This window comes from Esox lucius, chromosome 11, assembly GCF_011004845.1.
Source record: "Esox lucius isolate fEsoLuc1 chromosome 11, fEsoLuc1.pri, whole genome shotgun sequence".
Classification (NCBI taxonomy): domain Eukaryota; kingdom Metazoa; phylum Chordata; class Actinopteri; order Esociformes; family Esocidae; genus Esox; species Esox lucius.
In genome coordinates this window covers 10,623,971-10,649,613 of record NC_047579.1, presented here as the reverse complement: position 1 = coordinate 10,649,613, position 25,643 = coordinate 10,623,971, and positions in this window count along the sequence as shown.

The following is a 25,643-nucleotide window of genomic DNA, read 5'->3' as shown; positions in this document are numbered from 1 at the left end:
TACAGATCCGGAGGAGTTTAGCCACTACCTTTTTTCCAGTGAAATAGATGTTGGTTATTTCTCGTTCATCTCAGACACTGTTGCGATGGTACAGTGGCGTTACACAAAACAGACACCAATCAAACCACGTAACGGCAACATATTTATTGCCGCGTTCACAACAGCTTATGCTAGACTCGAGTTGTATTCACTCTTGGAAAAGTTGGATAGACGTGTACTCTACACAGACACTGATTCCGTGATCTTTGTCACACGCCATGGGGATTGGGTCCCCCCACTGGGCCCGTTCTTGGGTGACTTGACCGATGAGTTACCGGATGGTGACAGCATAGCTCAATTTGTTAGTGGTGGGCCAAAGACATATGGTTACAAAATCGTTAAAGGTCTGACCTGTCTCAAAGCAAAAGGCATTACGCTCAACAGCTACAACACAACCATTGTTAATTTGGAGACGCTGACACGACTGGTTGACAACTTTGTACGGGGTGAGGGCGGTGATGATGATCATGTCCTTGCTAATGCAGACACAATTGCTAGAGATAAAAGAACATTCACGTTGAAAAACCAGTAGTGTCTAAGCGTTTCAGAGTTGTGTACAACAAGCGTGTACTGCTCCCTGATTACAGCACAAGGCCTTATGGGTACTAAACCACAGTCTAGGATGGATAGCGGTTTTGACCCGCGACTACAACACCCGTTCAGCTGTGTCATTAGTGGCCCCAGTAACTCTGGTAAAACATATTTTGTGAAGATGTTGTTGGATAATGCAGAGGTTGTATTCTCCAAAGAAATTCAAAATATCGTCTGGGTTTATTCATGTTGGCAACCGCTGTATGACGAACTGTTGAAAGTAAGGGAGATACATTTTATAGAAGGTCTACCAACATCGCTGTGTGATGACAATCTGCTACCGATTCAGAAAAACAACCTTTTAATCATTGACGATTTAATGAAAAGTGCATCAGAGAGTTTGGAGATGGAGAGAGTTTTCACACAATATTCACACCACCGTAACCTGAGTGCAATTTACCTCGTCCAAAACATGTTTGTTAAAGGCAAATCTAGTAGAACTATTAACTTGAACACAAACTACCTCATCTTGTTTAAAAACCCCCGCGACAATCAGCAGATTAGTATTTTAGGCAGACAGATATACCCCGGTCTTTCTCGATTCTTCATGGAGAGTTTTAAAGATGCAACACATCCGCCTTTTGGTTATTTACTTATTGACTTTAAAGCTACAACACCAGAAGACTACCGTCTGAGAACAGGGTTATTTTCAGGGGATTGGCCTGTCGTGTACGTTCCTAAGAAAGTTTGATCATGTCTAAACGCATTCGTAGAAATTTACCACTTTTGAAAATGATATTTAAGGCCCCGGCAAGTCAACGAAAAGTTATTTTAGAATCAGCATCCACCGACCTCATTCTATCACTCTGTGAAATAGCGCTTAATCTAAGGCGCGGTAATATACCCTTAACCGATTCGCAGCTCCGAAAAGTAAAGAGACAAAAAGCCAAAATTATATACATGTCTAGAAAGAACACTTCAGTTGCACGGAAAAGAAAAACCATCAACCAATCTGGAGGTTTTCTACTGCCGTTACTAAGCGTTGCAGTTCCATTCTTAACCAGTCTAATTGCATCGAGACAGGGTTAAACAACATGGAGCATGCTCAGAAAATGTTTCTGGTGCCACAACATCAGTTGGAAAAACTGCGGGAATCCAAAACGACTACCACCGATGTAAGACAATCTGTTGAGAATGATTTGGACTCATCGATTCGCAATATACTGTTGAAGCCTGATATGGATTTACATGAGAAAGCTAAAAGATACTCTGCCATTTTACAAAGATTTTTGACTGTTGTGCGCCAGGGTGAGCTTGATACAAACACCCTGACTTTAAGTCTACCCGGGTCTGAGACCGGGTCTGCTGTAGTAAACGTGACTGAGAATAAGCAAACTGTTGACCGAAATGTTGACCTTGTTGATGAAATTTTGGATAATGTGCCTGTGAAGCGTAGAAAGAATGTTGAATATATTCTTAATAGAATGCACAGGTCTAAAGATTTGACTTCATGGAATTCAAATGGTGAATTTGTTTTCAAAGGAGAGATAATCAAGGGCTCGCACATATTGGATCTTGTTAAAAGCGTGACAGCTACCAATAAAATTGCTGACGATAGAAGACCGTTGGGGTGGGGTGTGTTTTTAGAGGCCATGGCATGTCTCAACATGCCTTTTACAACTATTCCAAATGCGCATGTAAGACGTAAAATCAATTTGTATAAACAAAAGTCTGGTGACACAATGGATGATTTAGCCACACCACCAGCAACTGGTTTTCAAACAACCAAAGCTTTCTTTGAACCTCATACCACGGACCCCGCAAAATGGCTTCCATTTTAATGTGTTTTCAATTTATTTGTGATACATTGTATGTTTGTTTTATCTTGAATAAATGTTGTATGAAAAATAATATGTAAACATTGATGTGGTTTTACAAATGTTTTTATTTTTTAATAATAAAGTGACATACACGTGATTGGCTTTTCTATTTCTTCAACAACCATGGCACAAATTAAACGTTTCACAAGATTGAGCATGTTGTATGCAATTAAACATTTGCTTATCACGCTTACTCTGGTACATCTTAGCTACAAACTTTGAGACTAGGGCATCATTTTCTCGTAAATCATCAGCATAAAAAGACATAAAATCATTATAACTCAGACCTTTTGTCATTAGAAAGAGAAAGAACAAACAATGCTGTCCACACGTGGTTGAAATCAGGTCCTGTACTTGTTTTGAACTGTATTCCACATTCTCACAGGTTTTCAGAAAGGCCTTGATTGACTTGGGAAAATATGTAAAATCCGGGGGGTTTCCAAAACTGTCATAAAACCTTCCAATGCCATCATCCGTTATGTAAATAGCCAGCCAGTGCTCCCCAGGTTGATTGCTTGGGTGTGTATTAACAATCATCATTGATGCAACATCTCGGACAGGCACCCTAGGTAGTTGGTCACTTGCCAGCACACCATAGAAATGGGTCCTAGATGAAAATTGGTTCACCACACTGGTCAACTCTGGCGGTATTCATTTCCACACAGTTCTCCTAATAGTAGTCAACCATGACTTGTCGCCGTTTGACACTTCGATAATGGAGTCAAAGATTGAATAAACAACTAAATTAATTGTGTGGGGTAGTGGTTGTCTGAACCTCATCTCAAGTCGTACATTCCCTGACTTGATCAAGGATATGTGCTGACCACATTCCTCGTCTGGCGCGCAGTTGAATGCATAAAGGGCATAGCCGTGTAAGAAGTCCGACCTGTCAATAGCCAAGGCTTGGTCCTTTAGGTGTTTTCCTGAAGCTAAGGCCAATTGGTAAAATTCACGCACTGCTGACCCTGTTGTGTAATTTGGTTGGAATGGTTTGCTAGGAAATTGCTGACCATCCACATACATAGCCATAAACTCCAAATTATAATGTTTGAAATTAAATGGATTCTTTGTGTAACTTCCGGTAAAACTGTCATTGTCCACCATCCGATTACAATACATTTTGGCAGAGGTCCTAAAAATAGGTTTTCCTGGTTACAAACACGACCCCCAGCCGGTAAACTAAATGTCTTCATACACACTCTTTCAATTGGGTACTTGGCATTGGTTGAGAGTAGCGCTTGAGCGTGTCCAAGTTTCACGGCTGGCGAAACAGACACTTTCTTGACAAATAGTGATGCGGATAGTATATGCAAACGATAACGCACATCCCCGACCCCCATAAGGCAGAACTCATCTTTACCGCGCACCATCCTAACCTTTATGTCAACGCCGTTTAACATAAGTTTCTCTTGAAAGAAGATATCGCTATGAACAGGGCCGATCATTTCAAATGTTGTGCTATCCACCGAATAGGCTGCCCTTTTCGTAAGTTCTCGCCTGCAGGGTCCGTAACATCCATGTGACCTGCGGCATCCTTGTAAAACAACCCAGCTGAAAACTGTGTCTTTAATGTATCACATCCATAATTCAGAATGCTCTCTATAACGGCTCTGTAGGGGTATGTGTTGCTACTCTGGCTAATTAAACATCACCCAAGGAAACATCCACTTGTGAAAAATAGGGTGGCTATCGGATAGTTGATAACCCCAACACGGGCTCCGGCATCAATATTGGTTCCGTCCGGTTTAGTGACTTTTACACGTAGGTACAGCAAAGTATTGTTTAGATCAACGTAGTCTTCGCCATTCCCGGCAATAAAGAACTCCAGAGGGGCTGCGTCAGATATTGCTGATAGGGTCGGTATTTCAACGTATGTATTTTTCTCGATAGATGTCTGTGTAAATGGAACTGTGAATAAATCCAACTCTGTCTTCATACATTCGCCAGACATACGGTGTAGGAGTGCCATCTCTCTAAAATATATTCTTAATCAGCTTTGTCGTGTTCCCTTTGAGTGTCCTCCGGGGTGTATGTCCTCTTTTAACCTTGGCTCTTGTTTTTGTCTCATTCTTGCGTTTTTTACTCTTGGGTAGGCTCCGCCTACCAGGTGGTCTCTTTCTAACACCTCGAGACATAACCATTAATCCAGAACCATCCTGCTGTTTTGTTTGTCGTGACATAACACTGTTGACAACATCGCCGACTATATTCCTAGCCGCACTCTTCAGATGTGGTTTTGCTATGGAGAACCCGCGCTTCAACAAAGGTATTGCCATCCGGAAAAGCCCTCGGAAAAGGCCCCCTAGACCGGCCCCATACATTGCTGAGCTACCATGATACCCTGGTAAACCGTTACCGGCCTGTGTTGTGTAGTATTCAACATACCTTTGAGGATCATCATAGAGCTTCTGCGGCTGCATCTTAAACTCTAAAAGATTGTTTGACGGGTCTGAAGTGTAATTTTGCAATCACCTTCCCCACTACAAATGAAACCAGCTGGTTTTGATCAGATTTTACTTCAATACAGATCTCATCAAATTGTCTCTTACTAAGAGGTACGTAGTGTGGCTTGTCGTACGTCACTGTGACAACTTCATTCTTTCTCCCTGTAATATGTACAGTTCGCAGCAGTGGGACATGACTGTCACCAACACATTGATAATCAATTATATCTGTGTAGATGTATAGGGTGTTAAACCCCGCCAGAATATCTGTGGGGTATGTTCCGTACCATGTGGCAGACCACTGCTCGCCTGGTTTTAACCCCAATATCTGTTCCAGTTTTGCACTAAATTTCAAACTAAACTGGGGCTCACCTTTTAGAAACACTCTATTTTTAAATTCATCGTACCCCACCGATAAACCATGTGTTTTTATATGACTGTTGAGCTCTATCACTAGTTTTAATATGCTGCTGTAATAACCGGTGTCGAGTGCATATTTCCAAGTTTTGTCGTTTTTCAAGTCAAGTAGTTCAAATGCGTTTTCGCCCCGTGTAAAAGTATTCCACGTATGCGGGTATTGGAACTCTATCAAAGATACGTCCCAATCGCCTTTCAAATCTATACCTTTGGCAAATTTAGTGGTATAGCACAAACTTGTGTTGCTTGGATAGACATGTCTCGATGAGTTACTGGGCAGCGTTATGTAGAAGCCACCGTCACCCATGCTGATCGCAGTCAATGTAAATGACGTGATCCTGTAAATCCTGGAGTTTTATCCAGTTTCTAGGTCAACCACTTGTTCCGATGGTATCCAGCTGTTGAATTTCTCAGGCCAACCTAGCCACTTCACAAGACACATTTTCCTCCCTTTCTGTACTTTCTCATTCAAAACTGCTTCCACTTTAAAAGTTTTATCCTTGGCCACGATTATTTTCAGCAATTCCTGTTCATAAAAGGTCCCAACTATCACATCACCATCGTAATCTTTTATTCTATATACAGGAGGTACCCGAGGAATGCATTCTGTTATTGTAAAATATTCATCTGTGTACCCTTTTTCATAGCCTTTTGTAAACGCACCTCTCAGCTTTGAGAGTCTCACTGTATCCCCAACCTGGAACTTGTAGCTTTGATTACCATTTCTCGTTAATGTTGTGCCATACAGGTTCTTGAGAACTAATCTAACATTTTCTTCACAAACGTCAGCAGGCTTCATCTTAATAGACCGATGGTAGCTATGGTTATACCCACGAACTAAATCTTGAATAACCTCGACATAGCGGTGGGTGTTGGCTGCTGTCAGATACCTCCACATTCGTGATTTAATTGTTTTATTAAACCTCTCAACGATACTCGCTTTGACATCATTTCCTGTAGCAAAATGTTTTATGTTGTACTTCTTCATCAACATTTCAAAATGTGAATTAAAAAACTCCTTCCCCTTGTCCGTTTGGACTTTTTGTGGTGTTCTTCCTTCTTTTAATATGTCTTCAAATGCTCGCTTTACCTCTATAGCGCTTTTATTTCTCAGCATGCGAATCCATGCGTATTTGCTTAATACATCTATGCATGTTAACATAAATTTCATGTTATTGTTTTCCACGCTCTAAGCACTCATGTCAACCAAATCCAGCTGAAATTGTGAATTTATATCATGAACAATAACTCTATTTCTTTTAAAATGTATAGCTACAGGCCTGTGTAGCGTGTATGTATCCTGGGCGAGCAGCCAGTCATCGACCTCACCATTTTTGAGGATCTCCCCGGTTTTTTCCAAGTATGCTCTTTTCAAACCCTCTCTACCCACTTAAGCACCTGGGTTTGCCGGGTCATAGTAAATACTTTTCATAACCTGTTCAGACATTGTAGAGTGTTCGAGCAATAATGAGAATTAATACATGTTTAACAATGTTTTATTTGAGTTTTCGAAATTACACAACCAATATATTCAGAAAAGTTACACAAACATTCAGATTTCTCATAGTCTTTGTTTATATACATGTTAACATGAGAACTGAAGCTACCCTGGCCTTAGACAACAGACTCTTTGCTTTCATCACACCATGACCCCGCTGCGTCGCATACAACATCCTCATTAAATTTATCCATGTACTCATCCCTGTTCTCACTCAGTCTCTGTGTGATGTTCGGCTCCAACTTGAGCTCGTGCAGAAAGTTCTCAGCGGCCTCGTGAACATCAGTCATCGGTGTGTGAAAACCAGATGCGTTCAAAGCCTTGACCAACACATGTTTCAGTCGCGGTGTTAAAACTGTCGCCACAATGTCATCATAATGGGCCTCAAAAAAATATTCAGGCGGTTCGAGACATGAATGTCTTGTCTGGCTCGGGTGGTCCACTTCGCATCCGATGCATGCTTTGTGTAGAATAGCCCCAACAACGTTTTCCAGAATCATACCCATTGTTGCTTTGATGATCTTTACAATTTTTGGTGCAAGTTGTTTGTCCATTTTGTGATAACTCTTGTTAGCATTTGAAAGGTATGACAGGTTAAGAGGACCTAGTTGATCACCAACCCTGTCAATCCAATGGTAGTTTCTTGTTGGGTATGCCGGTGGAATCGAGCTGTCTGGGTCAGGGGTTCCGTAGAAGGCTTCAGCGTTGTCATCCCAGGCGTCACACAGCCAGTCCTCAGCCTTGGGGTCTTCAATCACCGCTTGGTTGTAATCTTGAGACATGTTTCGTAAAATCTTCCGACTGCTTGAATGTCACCGGCGGTCTGTCGGTTTTTATGCTGTGCTGATGAAGGTGTTGGCTTAAGGCGGGGCTTCGGGGGTCTTAGGTCGGTCGATCAGTCCGCAGTCACAAACTAACCCGCTGATATTTTACGGAAATAACTCCAATCTGACAGAGTCATACTCTTTCAGCCCCTCGACAACTTAAACAGTACATCTACTGTATTATGTGGGCCTTGTTTTGGCCCCAAATAAAACACTTTTCGAAAGGTTGCCCATAAACTGGCATTAAAAACCATTTGATCAGTCACACCAGCCTTAAACACTTGGCCTTCGGGTAATTCATAAAATGCAACCTCTGGTTGCTCTGGGTTGAAGATGTATCCCCCGATCCGACCATCGTCCAATTTCCACTCCTGTGCCACCATATCCGGGTGTAATTGATGGATTCTGGGTTAAACTCTGCATCGGTTTCTTCGGGGCTGGCATGTTGATTGCATCTCTGCGGTCCATTAGCAATTTCTTACCAAATCGCTGAGCTGCGTTTAAGCTGTTAGCTTTCACCGGTGTTTCACCCAAAACATTGATAGCAGCACAATCCTCCATGTTTTGTAATGTGTAGGTAAGTTCGCTCAGGCAAGACTGAATGACCAACCCCGATGTCAGCGTGGTTTAAATACACATACCACGCCAGTCAACCCATATAACATGAAAGGTTAGCAAACACCATTTGTATGCCAGCTGTTGCAACACTTGTCAGAAGATAAAACACCAGGGTTTTATATTTGACGAACACCATTTGCTGTACACCAAACAACTTACCGCTGACACAACACTTATTTACTGCCTGGGAATTTAACATTCCGGAACCCTAAACCCCATTTGTTAATCATCAAACATAGCCCACCTGTTATAACACTAGTCTGGTTTGCTCATCAGGCGTTGTAAAACATCAAACACTGACACATCAATGTAATCATAAATCACAAAGTCACCGGACATGCATACGTCACTCCTGAAGTCCCACCCTAACATACGTCATACCGGAAGTCCCACCCTAACATACGTCATACCGGAAGTCCCACCCTAACATACGTCATACAGGAAGTCCCACCCATGCAAACCGGATGTCCCGCCCACCTGTCACATCAATATGGAAGTCCCGCCCCCTAGGGCCATAAATCACCATTCTGACACAATATACCCTACACTAACTACTCATGTCCACTAAACTTGGTTGTTAATCGTCTTCAAATATGAATGCAAATGCAATGTTTTAAAAGGGAACAAAAGCTGCATGATCTTGCATGAAAAGTGGCCATTTGAGGGAACTCCTGGGCAGGGACACAAGATGTGAAGGGTTGCAACCGCTGGGTGGAGAGTGTCTGTGAAACTACAGGCAGAGGAGCTAACCAGGATAGAAAACACAAACATAGTGAATCAAGCTACAAAGCACTAAATGAGATCTGAATATTTCTGTATTCTTTCTTAAGGCAAGAAACAGAAGTGAGACTGGTGTGGGGTCTTCTCTTTCCTTCCTGGAATCATTGGGATATTCAGAAGTCCGTAGGTCTTCACTTTAATCCTTTCCTTTCAGTTATAATAATGTGTGTAAAATACACCTTACTCTGAACTTTTGTTTTCAAATAATGATGTGGTATTAACAGGTATTGTAGTTTCATTCCTTATAAATGCATTTTTTCTTCCAGGTTGCCCTGCAGCGCCTGTTGGAACTGTCTGCATTCTGCAGAGACATCCTGAGACAGCAGGACATCTGGAGTTCCTACACCTCTTCTAAACTGCTCTGGTTTCTTTGTAAAGCACATTGAATTGCTTCGATGTATGAATTGTGCTATATAAAAAACTTGCTTGCTTGCTTGAGCAGGAGGACCTTGCGGGCGCTGCAGGATTTCAGTCCTTCATGGCGTAGTGTGTTAACAATTGTTTTCTTGATGACTATGGTCCCAGCTGCCTTGAAATCATTGACAAGATCCTCCCGTGTAGTTCTGGGCTGACTCTTCACCGTTCTCATGATCACTGCAACTCCACGAGGGGAGATCTTACATGGAGCCCCAGACCGAGGGAGATTGACAGTTTCTTTGTGTTTCTTCCATTTGCGAATAATCACACCAGTTGTTGTCCCCTTCTCACCAAGCTGCTTGGCGATGGTCTTGTAGCCCATTCCAGCCTTGTGTAGGTCTACAATCTTGTCCCTGACATCCTTGGACAGCTCTTTGGTCTTGGCCATGTTGGAGAGTTTGGAATCTGATTGATTGATTGCTTCTGTGGACAGGTGTCTTTTATACAGGTAATAAAATGAGTTTAGGAGCACTCCCTTTAAGAGTGTGCTCTAATCTGAGCTCGTTACCTGTACAAAAGACACATGGGAGACAGAAATCTTTCTGATTGAGAGGGGATCAAATACTTCATTCTCTCAATAAAATGCAAATCAATGTATAACATTTTTGACATGCGTTTTTCCGGAATTTGTTTTTGTTATTCAGTCTCTCACTGTTCAAATAAATATACCATTAAAATTATAGACTGATAATTTCTTTGTCAGTGGGCAAACATTCAAAATGAGCCGGTGATCAAATATCTTTTTCCCCTCACTGTATGCTGATGGCTTTACTTTTTTACTTAATATTGTGGCAGTGGAATCGTGGTTAGCCTAGCAAGATAGTTTATTGTAAAAAGTTCCTCTTCTTCCCCAATTCTGCATTTGCTGCTCACACTCTCTCTCTGACTTCAACTTTTTGGACAATGTTGCTCGGCTTGCTAGCCAGCGAGCCAACTAGAGGAACTGAAGTTCAACACTCTATTGTCTGTCTTTATTTCTGAAAAGGATTTTTATGATTATTTACTCATTATTCTTTCTGACTGTAGACTATAGGTGAAAAAAAGACTTCTAAAACATCCTAACTAATGATGCAAAATATGTTGCTTGCTAACCAGGACTGCCTATTCGTTGACCAGAGTTCATCTAATCCAATAAATGGGAACATTGTTAAATTAGCCACGAAAGGAGACCACAGTGTAAAAATAATTTGACTGAAATTAATTCTGCTGTAACGATCTGATACTTGGAGAGCCGCTACTAACACACTAAAACTACAAATGTTTTTAAACTACAAACTTTGTTCAGTCACTATTTCAAATGCCTTCTGGGAGTCCACCCACTGGCTCAATAACATCAGTAACATTCAGGTATCCACTCTAATTGCTACACATGGGTTTATCAAGAAAGTTCATCGTATCATAAGAGTTAATTTCCAATGGTGTCTCATCTTCAGGTAGAGGTTAGTTCCTCAAAACAACATGCTTGACATTCACAGTCAATTTACGGTCCTGCTCAGTTAAAGCCTAGGAATTAGCACAGATTGATATTTCTCAGATAAACAAAACGTTTCTCATCACAGAGGCATATGTTCCTGGACTATCTGAGCTACATGTTCCCAACAGATAAATATAGCATTGTTATTGTTGTGAATTAGGGACTGTAGGGATATTTTCATGAAATGTTATTTCACATTAACCTGATGAAGAGTAGACAGAACGTCTCATGTGAACTTTTGCAAATCAATTGGGTGTTAATGAAACATTTAACCAAGGCTCATATAATTTTCCCAGTCGAATTGTCTTAGATTTTTCCACATTTAATTGTTAAGAGAGACTGATGAAGAATAAGGTACACAGTTTGGATTTCTATGTGTGTCAAGGTCAACAGCTGTGCTCAGTTTCTCTTCTTACTATACTGATGTGACTAAGGAGCAACAGTTTATTTAATCCTGATGTCAGAATGACCAGTTGCTTGTCCTTGAATGCCTTGGGAGGATGAGTGAGCCCATAGATAAGGAAATCCTTCCATTTCAGAGAATATGCTGAGTCATGATGAGTACTGGCTGGGGGAACGAATCCCAGAGGGTTGTGAAAAACATTGATGGAAGATTCCAGAAGGATCCATCCAGAAATTAGCATAATGGGAGGACCTAATATCATTGTATAACCATACTGCATAAAAATGTGTGTTTAAGGTTTGGAAGTCAGTTGTTCCAACTCTGCTTTTTTGAATCTTCATTAAGGTCTATTTTGGATTCACAAGTTCCTGAGTTTTTGCATGTTTTTTGCTGGAAATCTGAAGTGTTTTCCATGACAGGACACCCTAAAGTAAAGTGTTGGTCCCATTTTTCATGAGCTGAAATAGATTTTGTGCATAAATATTTGTATTTCCCGGTTAGTGAGCATTTCTCCTTTGCCAAGATAATCCATTGACCTGACAGGTGATTAAACAGCATCAACGTGTACCCCTTGGGCTCGGGACAATAACAGGCAACTCTAAAACCCACAGTTTTGTTAAACAACACAATGCCACAGATATCTCAAGTTTTGAGAGACAAGTGTCCAATTGACATGCTGAATGCAAGCAAATCCACCAGAGCTGTTGCCAGAGAATCAAATGTTCATTTCTCTATACATGTTTATTGATGATTCGTATTGATTCGTATTATTGATGATTCCTATTAAAAGTAACTGTTCTAGAGTAGACTAGAACACTGGTGAAATGTTGAGTGACTTAGTGTAAAAGTCTGACAATTGTATCTAATTTAAAGAACAACTTTGTTCATGTATAGAAATTATGAAATAATTAACACCGTAGTGCTACAAGGGTTTTCAAAAATATATATTATTGCAATAAGTGAAAAGGGTGTACTGCAAAAAACAAATGACATCTTCAAAAACTGGTCCCCTCTGTCCAGGGATTGAAACAGCAACCTTGCATCTACTGGTCCACCCATGTTAGGCTCTGTTCTCAAGGCACTTACCCCTTAAACACAGATCTTCATGCCAGGCCCTGTGCCTCTAAATGTGTCATCCAGTTGTATTGGGTGCTATTTTATCTCCTAAATCGCTGGGTGACATTGTTTATAACTAACATAATCTCAATGCTTTCAGTCAATAATCACACACATAGTAATTCATTTCAATTTTATTATATATGAGATGGTTTCAAGCATAAATGACAATGACATTGACTGGGCTTCATTCATCATGGCAGTAGCTGTAACAGGAAAAGCACAGAAACAGGAAAGTATTGGGTCAGTATCTCATCACATTTGGACCTAACATAAAATAAAAAATAAAAAGCTGCCGTACGTATAACAACAGTGTCAGGGGGGTGGGCCGAGTGGCTGTGGGTTGGCGTGGAATCTAGGTGCAGGGTGGCAAACAGGTGCGTGCAGTTGTCGGGTTTGTCTAGGCAGGGGAAAAAGCAGGGTTACAGGTAGGTAATCAGAAAACAGGCAGACAGGCAAAACAGGACTAGGTCAATACAGCAAAGGTTTAGCTGGTGTGCAAAGCTCAACATACGGTTGGGGCTTAACGATCCAGCAGGGGCTGGAAGTCAGGTCCTCTCTGTAGTAGTTTATAAGGTACGGTCATGATGGTATCAGTACTAGAGTAAATACGGTAATGGGAGGGGCCATTGGACCTTCCAGGGTTTGGCTGTTTGAGGGGGTACGGAGTTGGAATAAACAGACTCACCTTGGCTCTGTGTCTGCGTGTGTTATTATATCTCCACAAATACTACACTCTCCTAAATGCTGTGGTGGATTGCAGATCAGGAACAGGTGTGAGAGTGGATAATGACTGTCAGGTGGGGAACACCCCGCCCCCGCCTCGTTTCCCGGACAACCAGTACACAACACCAGGACAGACATGGAACAGACGCACCAGGTACACATACCAACAAACAACGACGGAAACAACATGTACATTGAACAAACAAGAGTCATGGGGAAGGGGGCGTGACAAACAGTGTAAATAAAGATTACTGACCTCTAAATGGCTTCCATGACTAACAAGGGCTTCCTTTAATTTTTTACCAGCTTCTTTCTGAGGTTCTTCAGTCCAAACTTCCTACGCATCCAGTGAAAAGCTCTCCTAATAAGACTCTTATTGGAAGGGGCAGGGTCCTCAATTCCTTTCTGTTTTACTCTGGCTGAAGCGATGTAGCTGGCGTGTTCTCTCTCTCTCTGTATATTCAGCTCTTTTTGCTGTCTTAACCATTCCTGATTCCCTTTCATCTCCTGAAGTCTTTCCTCTTTCTCCCTCATGAGATTTTCTCTTTCATTCTGTTCTTTCTGTTCTTTCTGTTCTCTCTGTTCTTTCTCTTCTCTCTGTTCTTTCTCTTCTCTCAGTTTTTTCAGTTCTCTCTCTTCTCTCTGTTCTTTCTGTTCTCTCTGTTCTCGATCCACCTTGAAACTTTGTAGGCCCTTTTCTCTCCGCCTTTGATGCTGTTGCAGTCCTTTTAATTTTATTAAAGTTACTATATCATTCATATTTTCTTTGGACATCCTGTCCTCCACTTCCTCAATCTCTTTCCCAATCTTTTCACACTCATTCTCTTTCTCTCTCTGTCTCTCTCTTTCCATCTCCCTGATTTCCTTTTGTCTCTCTCTTCCTGTCTCCATCTCCTTCTGTCTGGCTCTTTCCTTCTCTCTATGTATCTCTTTCTCCTGCTCTCTTTCCTCTCTTGCCATCTCTTTTTGTCTCTCCACTGTCTTCATTTTCTGTCTCTCTCTTTCCTCCTCCATCTCCTTCTGTCTCTCTCTTTCCACCTCCACCATTTCCCCTGGTCTCTCCCTTTCCTCTCTCTGTATTTCTTTCTCCCACTCTCTCTTCTCTCTTACAATATTTATCTTTAGCTTCCCTGATTTCACTCTCTGTCTGTCTCTTTCCATCTCCATTTCCTTTTGTCTCTCTCTTTCCTCCTCACTCTGTATCTCTTTCTCTCGCTCTCTCTTCTCTCTTGCAATCTTTAGCATCTCTCTATTCTTACTCTGTTTCAGTCTTTCCCTGTAGATTGACATGTAATACTCTCTCAGTCTTGCATTTATTATTTCAGTCTCTTTGGGTCCCATTTCAAGTCTCATTTGTTTTTTCTCTTTTTGTATGTCATTCTCACTCTCTGTTTCCTCCTCCTTCATGTCCAGTTGGTTCTGTCCACCCCCTTCCCCACTTACCTGTATCATTTCACCTTTGAACCGCATGGTTGCTTTAGGGCAGTTATTCACTTCATCAAATTCTACCATCTGTTGCTTGATTGTCTTGAGGTTTTCCTCCAATTCATATTGTTCTTGGTTAATCTCCATCTCTTTCTCAATGCTTTGTTTAATGTCTTTTTCTCTTCCATCATTCTTAGTCTCTCTGTTTCCATCACCTATTCTCTCTAAACCAGTATACTCATTCAATCCAATCGCTTCTTTAATCATCACTATTTCTTTCTCTAGTTGTAGTAAATGTTGGTTAACTTGTTTAATTCTTTCATTCTGTCTTTTATGCGCTTTTTTTGCAACTTCAAATCTTCTTTCATATTGAATTTCTTTACTTGTCATGTTTTCTTTCAAATTGTTAACTTCTCTCTTCAAGTCGTTTAGCTGTTTGTTGAACAGTTTAACTCCCTCACTCTCTGCAATATGCATGGATCTTTGCTTTTGAAATAACTGCTTCTGTTTCAATATTTCAACCTCACTTTTCAAGTCATTTAGCTGTTTGTTGACTAGTTGAACATCTTTGATTTTTGCAATATGCATTGTTCTTTCTCCGTCAAATGACCTTTCCTGTTCAATCTCTTTCAGTCTCTCAACATCTCTCTCCAAATCTTGTACCTTTTTGTTGACCAGTTTAACTCTCTCGCTTTCTAGGTTACAAATGTCTTCATCTTTTTTATGAGACATTTCTGGCTTAATCTTTCTCAATCTCTCAATCTCTTGTGTCAGTGCTTTTATCGTTTCCTCGTCCTGTTTTGCTTTCTCATTTATTCCTTGTCTCTCTAATCCTGCTTTTATCTCTGTCTCCTCTCGCTTTGTCTCAATCGGTTTGTCGTTCCAAGCTAGATGTGGTCCCTGATTCTTAATGACTTTCTGCCTCAGCTTTAATCTATCAATATCTTGCTGAAATAAAATGTTAGATTTGTTATAATATTTTATCATTTTAATAGCTATAACTAGACTAATATTCAATATAGATATTATTAAAGACTATAATGTACAGCTGATGAGACCCAAGTTTAACCACGTTTTAATAGCATTATCTAATGTAGTACACTAATGCTAGATACCCTGAAGACACAGTCCATGGTATGACCACTATGTGTAAAACTGGCACTGTTGTGAATTTGTAGGGCATGTGTGGGAATCTGACAGTCGTTGGTACAGTAGCTGACTTTCAGTAAGTAGTTCAAACAAAGGTTGGACCTTCTGTTCAAGTCAATGACAAATAAATGACAACTGTAATCTTTTCCAATACAGTGTCATATTGGAATAGTACAGCAGGCTAGAGTCAACTTGTATTTTAATACTTCAAATGTAAAGCTCCCCCCCCCCCCAATTTCAAATGTAGATGTCAACCATTGAAAACACTCCCAAAATAATGACAATGTCTTACCTGTGCAAGCTGTTTTTCCATCATCAGCTTGCTGATCTCCTTCTGCATTGTTTTTATACTGCAATCTCTCTGGGTGAGGGTAGTTGTATAAGCCTCCTCTGCCCTGGACTAGATTTTCTTCTTCTCTTTCTTCAGCTGTAAGTGGTGTGTTGCCTTGAGTTCAGTCTGCTTGTAGCTGTGAAAAATATGAAAGCATATTTTGGAAATGAATTCAGAAATAATATAATAGAAATGTCACTTCTGCTCATTTATAATCATAGCTTTGCCTTACAGGATATGACAGCAATGGAACATGCTGACCCTTAACCCTTCACTTTGACTGTAGGGAATGTTTTGTGATGATCAGTAGCAAACAAAAACCAAATAAAATTAAATGTGTAAAATTCCATGGGGGTGAATACTTTTGAGAGCCACTGTGCATCCCACCATATAAGGTAAATAGGATGGACCAGTGCCTTTCAGGTGTTGGCAAGGGTGTAGTGAGGTTGATACACTAATGCATCGGTCCTGGAATTGTCCAGCTGTTAAATGGCTTTGGACGGAGGGAGGTGATTGGTTGTCAGTAATATGGGAGGTTTGTATCCCATTTGGTCCTGTTGGGAGCCAAATCCAGGGAAACTCTTCAGACTACGTTGGGATGAATCTTACACTTTTCGCCTCATATGCCTTTTTAGCATCTGATAGATTGACATTTGGTATTTGTGGTGGATGAACTGGGCGCTTTCCTGGTGTTTGCCCGGGTTTAGGTGCTTGGAGAATATTTTTTAGCCAACTGTCTACCAGCAAGTCAGACAGGTGGGCATTACAGACAGGCAGGCAGTCAGACAGATCAAACAGCAAGCAAGACAGACACAAATTTAGGCAGAACAGAAAAGCAAAGCATCAAGACAGCCAGATCAGAGAAACTGACAGATTTAATTTTAAGACAGAACAGGAAGGACAGCCAGTCAAAGCAGACTGAAGAGCAGTCAGTACAGATGGATTGATAGAAACTGAAATAAATCCATTACTTAAATAAACTGTTCATGCTGTATGGATATATATTGACAGAAACATTTTAATTTACATTCACCTTTTGGTGTATCCCACCGACCAAATAATTAAGTAGCGGAGGCTAATTGACTGTAAAACATTTTAAAATAGTGGACTCACCAAAATCGCACTTGTCAAATCGCTGTTTCGCTTAGAAACTGAATTATCTTTTAAATTAACTCTATTTGGCCTGGAACTGCATTGTGGTGTCATTAAGAACACTAGCACGCAATAATCCCTACCGCCGCGCCCGTAAAAGGAGCTTTAAACACCGGAACCGGCAACCGCTGCCTCCTCCATTACGTTCAATGAATCCTCGACGGCAGTTTTGCCTCCAACCCTGGCAGCCGCGGCAAGCCGAAGCAAGGCGACTGCCGCCCACGGGAACACGCACAATATTTGGTCCTGCCGGTGAAGCTCAACCATGTTCAACCTTTGGCTCTTGCCGCTGGACGGTAGCCAATCAGAGATCGTGGTTTTGTCACTATCGCAACAATGGAGGATTTAATAATGTTGGTGCCAAAGTAAATTACACAACGTCCAAGAATTATAAAGCTAGTAAGAAAACGAACTGGATATAATTCCCTAAACGAAGGAAGGCACATACAAATCTGACTTGTCATTTGCCATATTTCCGAAGCTGCATCAAGTGTGCTAGGCTACTTCGGTTGCTATAGTTACGGCTCCAAGGTCCGTTTCGGAGGGAACTCGGAGTTTACAATTTTAGTTCCACACACAGAGAAGTTACGTGCGCGGTTAAACTAAACTATATTCATTTGGATCACAACACGCACCAAATAGATATTTCACATTCAGTTAAGTTTCAGTTGTACATATTACTAACTGAGGCTGGGAAAGGGGAGGGGCTGTGGAACAGGTTGTGTTCATTTTATTTACATCAAGCACGGTAATGTTTTATCTACCTTCCCGTGAGTCTCATCTCGTGCCCCATGGAACGTGGCGTGCAGTAGACTCTGGTGTAAGAGGCTGGGTAGCTAGCTACCTAATGTACATTGTGTTTATTTCATTGAAGTTTACATAGTGTGGTTAACGCAGTCACATTGTAATTATTCATTAAGGCCACATAGGAGGTATTGTATGTAGAAAAACATAGCCTACTTAGGACATACAGATGACTAATTGACAAATTAAAGGGAAAACCTAAAGAAATCAAGGGTTCATGTACTGCAACACCACCACACATGTGTACTGAATGATACAACCCTACCATACAGGTGTACTGAATTATACAACCCTACCATACAGGTGTACTGAATGATACAGCCCCACCATACAGGTGTACTGAATGATACAACCCCAGCATACAGGTGTACTGAATGATACAACCCCAGCATACAGGTGTACTGAATGATACAACCCCACCATACAGGTGTACTGAATGATACAACCCCACCATACAGGTGTACTGAATGATACAACCCCACCATACAGGTGTACTGAATGATACAACCCCACCATACAGGTGTACTGAATGATACAACCCCACCATACAGGTGTACTGAATGATACAACCCCACCATACAGGTGTACTGAATGATACAACCCCACCATACAGGTGTACTGAATGATACAACCCCACCATACAGGTATACTGAATGATACAACCCCACCATACAGGTGTATTGAATGATACAACCCCACCATGTTGATTATATAATCCGTTTGCCTATATAAAAATAATAATTAATATAATTAGTATAAAGTTTAGAGTCGTGTCAGTCAACTATGGGGTGCCGAATGTAAAAGTTCGGTTACAATGTTTTAGCTAATACATACGGTGGAGCGTGATTTTAAGCCACTGCAGTGGGCATGGTTTCCTTGGGGATTTGAATATTTTCTAAACATTTAGAGTATTTTATCTGGTAACTCAAAAAGCCCACTTCACCACACAACATAGCAACCAGGAATAAGTTTGAACCCAGCACAGCAAACGTGAATGCAGAGAAAAGGTCTTTGTCACCAATGTGACTTATAGACCAGTAACAACATGAAGTGTCTCTGAAAGGTGCCACCACAGCCACCAGAACTGCTGCAATGCACGTTGGCATAGATTGCACAAGTCTCTGTAACTCTACTGGAGGTATATGCCGAAAGATATTCCCTCATTTGGTGTTTTGGTGATCAGGAAAATGCCCCTCATAGCATAATAGAGGCTCCAGACCGTGTGATTGTAGGGGCGAAGCATTCAGGCCTGTACCATTCTGTTAGTGTATGACACATATACACTGGCCTACTTGTCATCCAGAATATGGTGAAGGATGAAGCATTCAGGCCTGTACCATTCTGTTGGTGTATGCCACATATACACTGGCCTACTTGTCATCCAGAATATGGTGAAGGATGAAGCATTTAGGCCTGTACCATTCTGTTAGTGAATGACACATATACACTGGCCTACTTGTCATCCAGAATATGGTGAAGGATGAAGCATTTAGGCCTGTACCATTCTGTTAGTGTATGACACATATACACTGGCCTACTTGTCATCCAGAATATGGTGAAGGATGAAGCATTCAGGCCTGTACCATTCTGTTGGTGTATGACACATATACACTGGCCTACTTGTCATCCAGCATATGGTGAAGGATGAAGCATTCAGGCCTGTACCATTCTGTTGGTGTATGACACATATACACTGGCCTACTTGTCATCCAGCATATGGTGAAGGATGAAGCATTCAGGCCTGTACCATTCTGTTGGTGTATGACACATATACACTGGCCTACTTGTCATCCAGCATATGGTGAAGGATGAAGCATTCAGGCCTGTACCATTCTGTTGGTGTATGCCACACCAAGGGGGCAGGAGGGTAGTTGTACATCATCCGTCTCAGGTCCTGGTGTAGATTAACACCAAGGGGGCAGGGGGGTAGTTGTACATCATCCGTCTCTGGTCCTGGTGTAGATTAACACGAAGGGGGGAGGGGGGTAGTTGTACATCATCCGTCTCTGGTCCTGGTGTAGATTAACACCAAGGGTGGTAGTTGTACATCATCCGTCTCAGGTCCTGGTGTAGATTAACACCAAGGGTGGTAGTTGTACGTCATCCGTCTCTGGTCCTGGTGTAGATTGATGATCTGTCCTCAGCTGCTGCTCCTGAAACCCTCGGCTCACCTCCTGTACTCTGCCCTTTTTCTCAACACCCTCTTCTTGAGCTGAGGGTTTCCGAACGATCCTAACCCGTTTCTGATTTCTAATTGTCTTCTCCACAATCAGACCGCTCATGTTTTCTTCTTTCTAAATATACGTTTAACTTCTCCATGCTACTTTTTTTACTTCTACATGCTAACCATTCTAAAAACTGTCTGGTTGAGTTTATTGACTCCAAACAGAAATGTAGTTAAGGTAGAATCATTCTGCCACTGAACTGTTTTTTAAAAGGATATATAAAAACAGGGGGCACCAGGCGGGCATTTTCCACCATATAGACGTCCCATGAGGGCCCATTGTCTTGCATGTAGGAGCATGTACTGTAGAGGACAACACATTTTCTAGCATGTCACGTTTACTTGTACACATCTAAACAGAAGTGCAAATAGAAGAGAGCAGAAAATGTACATGTATTAACTATATGTATATTACAAGTGGAATGTATAGATGTGCAATGAAGGCAAATGCAGTAACAAATGGCAATACTAAATCTGCAATAAAGGGCCAATAGTGGAGGGCAGAACATTTAAAAGTATTCAATATTGTGTATTTTACAAGTGAGATAAATAGTTGTGTGGGTAAATGGCATTCTGAATGTGCCATCGAGCCAAATTGAAGGAGTAGAGTAGCATGTGCAACTGGATGAGTCATTTTATGTATTATGCTATGCAGGAAAGTGGCTATTTATATATTGTTAAGGAATTGTAACTGTTATAAGAACTGAAATGCCACTTCTACCAAGTGTTTGTATTGTAGATTGTTTAGAACAGGTCCCAGGTCAGATGACTGTCAAACTGTTTCTGTTTAACGAACTTAACGAACTGCATTGTGGGATTGTTGACGTGCTGTACTCTGCCTGCTGTTACCTACCTGGCTACCTGCCAAACTTTTTCGAATTTACTCGATATAAACTAATTGGTCAAAATTCTATTTTAGAGTTTTACCAACGCAATATTTATCTGTTGACCTCTTACCCAACTTTTCTACACTGGGACTCTTTTTGGACATAATTAACAGAACTACTCACCCCTGAACACCGGAGGCTAAGTATCATTACAAATGCCTTTTCACTGTAATTGTTGTAGCAACAACACGGAGGAGAATGTTCGTCTTAAGTTAAAGATAGCAGAGTTAGAGGCTCGGCTTCTGACGCAAATGCCAGGCAAGGATTATGCTAGTGTAGAAATAGAAAAATCTGCGTCAGTGCCACCAGGTAGAAACGATAGTTTTGTTAGCCCCCCGGCACAGCTCCTGCAGCCGGGCAATAACTTTCTCTTGGTCACTGGGAAGAAATGCCGTCGACCAGTTAAACCTGAATCGTTGCTAAAACCAACTGAGACTTTGAACAGGTTTTCCCCACTGGAGTCGGAGTCAAGGCCCGAGCCGTCTTCGGAGGGGAATGGTCGGCAGGCATGTTCTACCGGTGGACTTGAAAAACTGAAAACTTTAGTCATTGGCGATTCCATCACACGCAGTATTAGACTAAAGAATCAGCCGGCGATCGTACATTGTTTACCGGGGGGCAGAGCCACCGACGTAGCCGCAAATCTGGGGTTGGTGCTAGCGAAGTCTAAAACTGGCAAGTATAGAGAGTACAGAGATATTGTTATCCACGTTGGCACCAACGATGTTAGGATGAAACAGTCAGAGGTTACGAAGCAGAACATAGCATCAGCGTGTGAACTAGCTAGAAAGATGTGTCAGCATCGAGTAATTGTCTCTGGCCCCCTCCCAGCTAGGGGTGGTGACGAGCTCTACAGCAGACTTGCGCAACTCAATCGCTGGCTGAAAACGGAGTTCTGCCCGTCGCAGGAGGTAGAGTTTGTAGATAACTGGCCTTCCTTTTGGGACTCTCCCAGAAATAGGGCCAGGCCTGATCTGCTGAGGAGCGACGGACTCCATCCGAGCTGGAGTGGTGCTCTTCTTTTGTCTAGGAACATTGACAGGAGTCTCACTCCTATAGCTTTAACATGAGATAGGGTGCAGGTCAGGCTGCAGGCTGTTAGCCAGCCTGCTAGCATAGTGGAGTCTGTCAATAGCATAGCCAGAGTAGTTAGTACAGCTTTACCTATTGCCACTGTGACTCGTTCCAGGCTGAGAAAAGTTAAACAAGGTAGTGCTAACAAAAACAACCTTATTAAGATAAAGCCAAGTCAAGGTAAAAAATAAAAATAATTGTATCACTTCGCATCTCAAAATGGGACTCCTAAATATTAGATCTCTTGCTCCAAAGGCAGTTGCGGTAAATGAATTAATCTCTGATCATAAACTAGATGCTATTGGTTTATGTGAAACGTGGCTAAAGCCTAATGAATTCACTGCCTTAAATGAGGCCTCTCCTCCTGGCTATACTAGTGATCATATCCCTCGTGCATCCCGAAAAGGAGGGGGTGTCGCTAATATTTATGACAGTAAATATAAACTTACTCTCAAACATATCACAGAGTTTCATTCTTTCGAAGTTTTACTCATGAAAGTTAACCAGGCCGATAAATCATTTTACATAGCTACTATTTATAGGCCCCCCGGGCCATACACATTGTTGCTCAATGAGTTTCCAGAATTCTTGTCTAACCTTGTAGTCATGGCAGATAGTATTCTAATTTTTGGCGATTTCAATATCCATATGGAAAACCCCAATGATCCTCTTCAAAAAGCCTTTCAAGCCATAATCGACTCAATGGGTTTCATCCAACATGTCTCGGGTCCAACACATTGCCACAATCATACCTTAGATTTAGTCCTGTCACGAGAAATAGATATTGTAGATCTAATAATTTACCCCCAAAATCCTGGATTATCGGATCACTGTCTTATTACATTTACCGTTAAAACAAGAAATCCACTTGCCCCCCAAACAATGAGTTTCAAAAGCCGTACTATAAATTCTCGGATTACAAATAAATTCCTTGATATTCTTACTAGTTCGCTCATAAATGACAGAGTAAATAAATCTGTAAACGATCAAATCGAGGATCTAAACTCAATACTGCGAAATACATTAGACATAGTTGCACCACTAAAAACTAAAGAAATACGCAACAAGAAACTTGCTCCTTGGTACACCGACAATACTAGAGCACTTAAGCAAGCCTCCAGAAAATTGGAGCGAAAGTGGCGCTCCACCAAGTTGGAAGTATTTAGACTAGCCTGGATAGACAGTACAGTACAATACCGAAAATCACTCATGTCTGCTCGATCAGCTTATTTCTCCAACCTGATTGAGGCGAACAAAAACAATCCAAAATTTCTCTTTGATACAGTTGCAAAGTTAACAAAAAAGCAAAGCTTAGCAAGTGAAGTGGGTCTTCACTTTAGTTGTAATGAATACATGAACTACTATGATGAAAAGATCGTCACCATTAGAAAACAAATAACTGAATCCTTAAATAGTTATGGTCCTAAAAATCTCAGTTGTCCAAAAAATTTCCGGAACCTCCCTGATCAGGTGTCAATGGGGACACTTGAGTTTTTTGATACCGTATCGCTCGACACATTTACAAAATTTGTAATGAGTTCTAAACCCACAAACTCTCAGCTAGACCCGATTCCTACAAAATTACTTAAGGAGTTATTTCCTGTGCTAGGTCAGCCAATGCTGAACATAATAAATTGCTCCCTTTCCTCCGGATGCGTACCAAACTCACAAAAAATTGCGGAAATTAAGCCTCTTCTAAAAAAATCTAATCTAGATCCCGACATATTAAACAATTATAGGCCAATATCGAACCTCCCGTTCCTCTCAAAAATCTTAGAAAAATGTGTTTCCTAACCACTGAATGCCTTCCTAAAGACAAAAAACATTTATGAAATATTCCAGTCTGGTTTTAGATCCCATCATAGTACTGAGACTGCACTCGTGAAGGTAACAAATGACCTTCTAATGGCCTCAGACAAAGGTTCCGCATCCGTCCTGTTGCTTCTTGATCTTAGTGCTGCTTTTGACACTATTGATCACTCCCTTCTCTTAGAGAGACTGGAAACCAATATTGGGCTACGTGGACATGTTCTAGCCTGGTTTAAATCTTATTTATCTGAAAGATATCAGTTCGTTAGTGTGGATGGCATAACCTCTGACAAGTCAAAGGTATGCTTTGGAGTTCCTCAAGGCTCGGTTCTGGGCCCATTACTTTTCTCACTATACATGCTCCCTCTGGGCGATGTAATCCGAAATCACAATATTAACTTTCACTGTTATGCTGATGACACACAGTTATATATTTCAATGAAGCATGGAGAAGCCCCTAAATTAGCTATTTTGGAAGCATGCGTTTCAGATATTAGGAAGTGGATGACAGAGAATTTCTTGCTCTTAAACTCAAATAAAACAGAAATGCTCCTTTTAGGACCCAAAAAACAAAGAGCGTTGTTAGCAGATCTCACTGTGAACCTCGACGGCTGCATGGTCGTATCCCAAAAAACTGTAAAAAACCTTGGCGTTACCCTTGACCCTGACCTCTCCTTTGAAGAACATATAAAATATGTCTCAAGAGTTGCTTATTTTCATCTTCGAAACATCGCAAAAATTTGGTTTCTACCTAAAATTCGACCTTCTTAGGGAGTTTTTCCTAGCCACTGAAATTCAACACTACTGTTGTTTGCTCCTTGGGGTTTAAGGCCGGGTGTCTCTGTAAAGCACTTTGTGACAACTGCTGTTGTAAAAAGCGCTTTATAAATACATTTTGATTGATTGATTGATTGAAATTGCCATACTGATTTATTGGGCCTTTATGACATCAGCCCATGTTCTATTATATTTGTGGGAAACTATCGAAACAACAACGCTTTGAATAAATTAATCCCAGAATGCATTTCATTTTCTTTATTAACGTGGTTTCGAAACAATTGAATAATATGATATAAAGCAATTTTTTGGTGAAACCTTAAGTGGGATTGTTTACCATAGATCGCATCATAAAGTTTACCCTAGCGGAGCGACTTTTTAATTGTTTAAATTATTGTTTGTGCATTGAGTGGTATGGTTTGTTAATTTTGCACTTTTTTTGCCATACTCACAAAACTCTACAAATGTATTTTCAGTGCCATCGATTGACACAGGGTGAGGTCACTGGGAAACAACAGCGTGGCCAACACTCATACTGCCTGTCTAGTTCAGGTATGATATTGTGTTTCTAACACTCTCATCATTAAACATGAGTGGTGAGAAGAGAAATAGGGAACAGAAGTTAAAAGGGTCTATTAATATACACTATATATACACATCTGTTTTTATTGTATATTTGATATCCCTCCAACAGCTTCAAATGGTTCAGACCAGCAAGCAAAACCAGCTGACAGTGAGAAAAGGCAGCAGACAGCCACAGGGGTGAGAAGAAGAACATAAATAACAGTATATAACTTGATCAGTTTGTGTGTGGTCAAAGATGGAGTGGTTATTCAACATTACA